Consider the following 6,913-nt stretch of genomic DNA (forward strand, 5'->3'; position numbering starts at 1 on the left):
TGGGCGGGGCTGCTCTCTTCTTGGAGCAGGACAGGCGAGGAGTGGTTTACCCACTCTTATGTGCGCAATGACTGTTTGGTCGGCCATCTCGGGCTGCCCAAACCAGTCATGCACACTTTCCCTATTCTCTATGCAGGCTGAATTACAGCCTGCATTGAGAACATGCCTAGGCCCCCATTCCCTGGTTGAGCGTCGAACCAGGATGCTCAAAACCAATCACAACGCTGCATTGCAGCATTGCGATTGGTCAAGGGAGGCTGGGTGCTTAATAATCACAACGTTGCATTGAGGTGGTTTTATTGGTCAGTGGGGCCTGCTTCCTGTTCCTCGATGTGCACGAGAAGAGCAGGAGCAGAGAAGTGGGACCCGGCCAGTGGGGGTCCGGCCAGTGGGGGTGGGGGCCCGGCCCCCACCCGAGCCCGCCCTGCCTCCTGCGAGCCATGCCGGATGCCACTGTCTGCCAACCACCAGATCCCTCCCCATCCTGCCTGTAAACTCCCTTATGCCTCTGCCGTCTCTTGTCCCATACCCCACCTCCCCCCCTGCTTTTTCAACATACTCGCAAGGGTTGAGGAGGATAAAACAAAATGCACCTCCTGGTATTCTCAGAGAAGTAAATGGTCAGCAAGAGGGTGCAAATAAAGGCCAGGTGTACTGTCCACTATGCTCCCGAAGCAAAGATAGCACTCACATGGGACATAGATATTTAATATATTGCATCAGTCCTTTAGCTTGCTGTTTACAGGCTAGGACAGACAAGAAACCCTACATGTCCATGTCACTTGGACATAACAAGTCCACCCACAGTTTTTCGTTGAAAGAATATTTTTTCTTGCAACACTGTTCATGAACAAGTTGTGTCATTTATTATGATTTCTCTATTAAGATTGCATTCCCTCACAAATGTGTATTCGTCACACATTAATGCCACAGCCGCAGATTCCTGAACTGTGATAAGGTTCCCTTCCCACCCTGCCACTCAGGGCCCCGCACTTCTATTTTGGCGTTGGTGGTAAGGAGCCCAGCTCTAGGTGATTCAGGTGAGGTGGAGGGTGGGGGCTGTGGGGCAGGTGTGCAGGGCAGCTGGTCACCTAGCTGTCACTGCTCCAATATAATCAACAAGCCTCTGACCTGTGATCACAAAGTGGCCAGCTGTTTGCATCATCAAATTTCAAGAAGATTGTATGCAATTTTATTGTAATTTTGTGAATAGCGCTTTTTACCCACATGGATTGAAAGAGCACTACACCATATTTTAGAGGTTAGTTGGAAAAATCTGGGCAGCGTAGCTGAAATAGGAAGTGTTTTGGTGTTGTGATTTTGTGCTTTCGTGAAAAGAGTGTTGCTCTTGTTGGGTCATATTTCCAAGGTAATTTTGCCACCAGAACGTCACTTTTTCTGACGTTCCGGTGGTGCAATGCCCTGCGCCATATTTACAAAGCAGCGTTAAGCCACTTTGCGTGGCTTAACACTGCTTTGTAAATATGGTACCCTTTCACACAGTTTTATGCGTAAAAGGGGCGTGCAATGGGTGTTGCTGTGGGCGTCCACCGCATCACCCATTGCTTTTTGACGCTGCCTCAGATTTACAAGTATCTGTAAATATGAGACAACGCCGAAAACTAACGCCACTGAAAAGCAGGTGGAGAAGACCTTTTTATTTCTCCTCGTTGTTTGCTCTTTCCATGTGTGCTGCATTCTTCAACACACACAGAAAGAGCAACACACTATTAATGATTGTTTATGTGCAGGAAGGTGTCCCACCCTTCAAAAACAATCATTAAATAATGGTGATTTGCTACTTCTACGTGTGTTGCAGAATGTAATAAACAACGAAGAAACAAATCAACATTATTGATTGTTTATGTGCAGGAATGGACACCTTCCTGCACATAAACAATCATCCCTGCAACACAGGCACCCTTGCACTTTGGGGTAAGGGTGCCTGTGTTGGTGCTTGGAAGCTTTATTTAGCGTCAGCACAAGGGAAAACACAGAAGTGTGCTGTATTCCTGTAAATATGGTGCATCCCAGCATTTTGTAAATGACTCAGCACTGTGCTGCAAAATTGCTCGCAGCGCCGCGCTGCGCCATTTCCTAGTAAATATACCATGCAGTGTCTTAAGTCATTGCGCCTAGACGCGTGATGGCAGGAAGAAGAGTGCAAACAGCCAGATGCACTGCACTGCATCCACCGACTCATTCATCCAGTTTCCAGGGAATGGCAATAGTTGCTGGTGGCTTGTTTTGCAGTTACCTCTGTTTTCTGTGGCTGGAGGAGCCTCTTGGATAGAACAACAGAGCTTCGGGAATCAAGGACGCTGTACGAGTCTCACCTTCAAAACAAGTAAGGGGTGGGTGGCTGATTGTTCCATGGAAGGAGGGGGCTGTATTTTTTCTCGGTGGGGTGGGGGGGTCCAAATTGGGTTTTGACCATGGAACTATCTGAGGCCAGCCATGGATGAGGACCATATTTTGACCAAGATGGGTGCTTCTTGCAGAGGTGTGAGTAGTAATCACTTATGCATGCACTTAGTTACACTGCTTTAGGAATTTACCATAACTGCAACAGTATCACAATCCTGCCCTCCCAGCCACCCCTCCTCGTGGAGGAATGTGCAGTGAATTGCTTTCACTGGCTCTTGCCTGCCTTTGAATTGTTTTGCTGAGTTATCAGGTTTGGGCCATTGTCAGGGAAGCGTGAAGGGGGCAGTCTGCGCTGGTAAATGAGCATGCTATCTTGCACTTCCTGCTTCTTTTAATGCTTGCTTTTTATTTTAGTTTAATTTACTCCTACCTTGTTGTACCAACTTGTTGTGCAGCTTGAAAGGTAACAGAGAAAACTCCCCTACACGTCCACCTTGATCCACATTACCTGTCGGATTTCAGCAGCTCAAACAAGGCCTGGGGTAATAGAAGTTGCCGACCCCTCCTCCTCCCATTGGCTGGCACTGTGAATTCCTCACACTGATCCAGTCTGTGGTTCAACTCTATCACCCCAATAGGATGTTGAGAACCAACCATAAACGCTTACTCATAGTGCCCATGATTAAGCGAGCTCGTACAGGAGGCCGGCGGTTTTCATACAACGCAGTCAAGTTATGGAACTGAATTCCTGAGCATATTCGCCTGGAACCTAACTACTTTAGTTTCAGGAAACAGCTTAAAACCTTTCATTTTCTCTTGAATTATGCTTTGTTGACTGAGGCGCCACATGAAGCGCTGGGATGCCCTAGGGTAGCCACGCGCTATACAAGTGTGTATTCATTCATTCATTCACTGTTCGTGTGCCCTGGTCCCCCACACTCTCTGTTCATGTCTGTCGAAAGACATGCTGAGACCGGACAAGCGAATATTGCAAATTAAGTGCATTTCATCTGCCAAAGAGTGAGAAATCGAAGCCAACCTTCTGTTTAATTGCCCCACAAGCTCCCCACCAAGCCCCTTCAGCTGCTCGTCCTCGCCCAGGTTTTATGGGAGCTATCGAGGGCAAGACTGAAGGCATAGCTAAAGGAGGGTGGAACTCCTACCAATGCAGATGCCGCACTGGACGGCTGGGGGAAGGGTGTGGCAGGCTAGAGCATGACATGTCAGCCCGACAGACTTGTCAGCCCGAGTGCCCCAGAGTCTTGCTAGTTGTCTTAGGTTATCGTTGCCTTATTAAGGTGAGTATGTCCTGTGTGGAGTGGACCAGCATTGGTCTCCACTTCAGATCACCTGATAGAGATGTCCCTAGTGAAGTCTAACGCCGGACTGACCATTTATCTCATAGAGCATTCCCATGGGTGGCTGGAACTACTGAACGTAATTTTATGTCAATCCTATCAGACAGGGCAAGATGTGTTGTCAGATTTCCAAGATCTTACAGCTGACCTTGACTCTACCATTGCGTACCATCAGATGGCTTTTTTGTCATTCTCATTTGCTTTCTTGCTTATTAAATGTCTTGCCTTGTCCATGTTGTGTTTGTTCCTCCTCTAGAGCGTAGTCTTCTTAGTTGTGTCCTTCTGCGGCTATCTCTTAGGGAAACTATATTTTTTAACATAAGAACTCCACAAGATTGCATGTATTTTCCAGCTGTCTCCCTTATGTGCTTCTCTCCTCCCTTCCGCTTTGTGTTGTGTCTCTTGCCATCTGATTTTCTCCCCCCACTGCTCTCTCTTGTTTCTTTTTACTTAGGCACTCCACGGATGCATGTGTTTTCCAGCTGTCTCTCTTGTGTGTATCTATCCCCCTCCCTCTATATTGTTGTCTCTCATTCAAGTGCTTCTCCTCCCACACTACTCTCTCTTGTCTCTATGCTTTAGTGGTGTTCTTTCACTCTTGCACTTCTCCTTGCCTTCCATTTGCTACTTATCCCCTTTCTCCTCCACCTGCTCCTCCATACCCACCCACTCCTCAACTCCTGCAGTCCTTTTTATTAATTGACACTATCATGCTAAAAAATCTATTTAAAAAAAAAAGTGCTAATCCATGTGGGATCCGCCATCTTGTAAAGAAAAAATTAAAGCAAATGTTGCCTGTGACTTTCCAATGGGAAGCACACAAGCACATGGGTTTTGATGCATGAATTCGCCACTGATATGATGCGACTTCAATTGTGCCTTTCTTTTTAGGTCTCGCCTGGCTTTAGCAGCACGCATGCGTTGCTAACGCCATGCGAATGCCTTTTGCGATCGATTCTTCCAAAGCTTTACATGCACACGTACGGATGGACAAAGATAGCTGCTCTCACCATTCATCCAAAGCTAAACATGCACGCGTACGTATGGAGAGTTGACAGTCCGACGCCATCTTGTGCCAATAGCTTTCTATTGTCATGGCAACCAAGCTGCCACTTCACGTATGCAGCTTGCCGGAGTTACCTACAAACGTGCGGCGTGGAACTTGTGCTAGCCTCACACGCTCTCCTGAGACACTGCTCCTCACATGCGGCACCTCCCTCAGGCCACCCCCCCTTCGCTGCCTCCGCAGACGCACGGAGTGACTCACAGCCCTTCCGAATTGCGGCCTCCTCACCTTCTTGCTGTGTGTAATGATTTTTTTTTGCAATGCCGCATGCATGCTTGCACTTTAACAATGGCGGGCGTGTGACTTTTCTTTGTTGTGCGCATCTTGCCCAACTCTATTTTTGAAACATTGTATGTATTTTTTAACGGCACGACAGTAATGGCGCCCGCATGTCTTCTTCTTAAAATGCGAGGTTAGCAATGGTGCTTGAGCGTCTTTTTAAAATGCACAGCTTGCCCGACTTGCACCATCATTAAACTTAATTTACCCCCCCAAAAAAGATATATATATTTTTTTATTTGTTTATGTTTGCGGCGCAGCATGCTTTTAGAATAGAGTCTGCGCACCTTACTTTGATTCACGTAAGCAAGGGGGTGCGACAGGTCCCTCGCCACAGCTGGAGGAGGAGTCCTTAAGACACACACTAGGACCTCGCTCTCCTCAAGGGCAGCCAATGCTTGCCTCACAGCCCCCTCCATGCCGATTTCACAACAACAATGGGGTGCGAGGCACAGGATGGAGCACACGTGCGCGTGTCTCTGAGGAAACCCTTCCCGTCAAATGCTATTCACCTGTTGTTGGAGGCGCGTGGGGACAATGGAGCACTTTCTAAAGGGGCGCTAATCACACCGTAACTATATTTTCTTTATTAATGTATAGATTATATCACTTTTCGTCCACCCTCAAATATCGCCACTTTAAAAAGCATATTCAGTGACTGCTTTATTTGGGGTGGGCTGGAGTCAAGGAGTTGACGGGTGCGAACCCGTGGTTCAAAAGTGTACCAGTGAAGTGTGTGGGTGAATTGAATCTCTTCCGGTTGAGCTGTAGACTCTTCGCAAACCAGCAGATATATATGCCCTGGGCACCAGTCCACCAGAAGATCCTAACCAAGGTCACATGTAAGATGTCCATAAAGTTATATGATGCCCTTATTAATAGAGACGACTGCTCTGCTGTGCAATTATGTGGTGTTCGAGCTACAGACGTGGCAATTCCAGGGCTTCCTGTTCTCACTTACCAATCTTACCCGAATACTTGCCTCTAGTCCCTCATTCGGGTAGTGTCCAGATTTACTGAGTTAGGTGGTAGTATAGCGCTTACAGCTGCATTACAGCTTACGGCTAAAAGATTCTCTCAAATTATTTATTTTAAAAATAAAATAATAATAGTGGGTTTGAAAGAGTTTGGGGCATGTCCTTTGAGTGAGCTGTGCAATGAGTGCAATTTTGTATGCCGCTTTACTCTTGTTTTGAATATTTTTGATTTTATGCTGGTTGAAAAGGGGACAGGGTTGGTCGATAATATGAAATGTCTGTTTGTGAATTGATAAATAATGTTCTCGAACATCATGTTGAGGGGCGGGGAGACTCACAGCGATACACAGCCATGCAGGTGATTTCCGGCCGCAACTGAAACAGTCCATGAGCTGTACTTTGGCTGCGCCCTTCAGTTGGTTGCGCATGTAGTGCCTCGAATTTTCTGAAGCAAGGCTGCAGCGATTTGTAAATTGAAGGGCACCAATGTCTTGAGCATGCCTTTAATGAGGGGTGGTGTGTAATTGTTGCAGAGAACTAGATAAGGGTCATAGGGTGGGTGTTTCTAGAGCGGTTACAAGAGTCTACTGAAACATCAGCAGAGTTCATGCAATGCCCCTCTATACCCACCTTCCTTGTGCGAAGCACCCATCGAGTTCTCATAATGCACCTCTGTCCTAACCTGCAGTATTCACTGATTTCCCAGTCCTGAGGCTCTCGCAGATATACTTAGATTTTTGTAGTACTCAGACAGTCCACTTTCTTCACTGTGCACAACTATACCAGTATGGAGACTTCTCAAAGCTCTCTCAGCAATAGGTCTCGCCTTTGATTAAGTTAAAGCCATTTGCTTTGCTATACAATAC

Source organism: Triturus cristatus, chromosome 9 (genome assembly GCF_964204655.1).
Source record: "Triturus cristatus chromosome 9, aTriCri1.1, whole genome shotgun sequence".
NCBI lineage: Eukaryota > Metazoa > Chordata > Amphibia > Caudata > Salamandridae > Triturus > Triturus cristatus.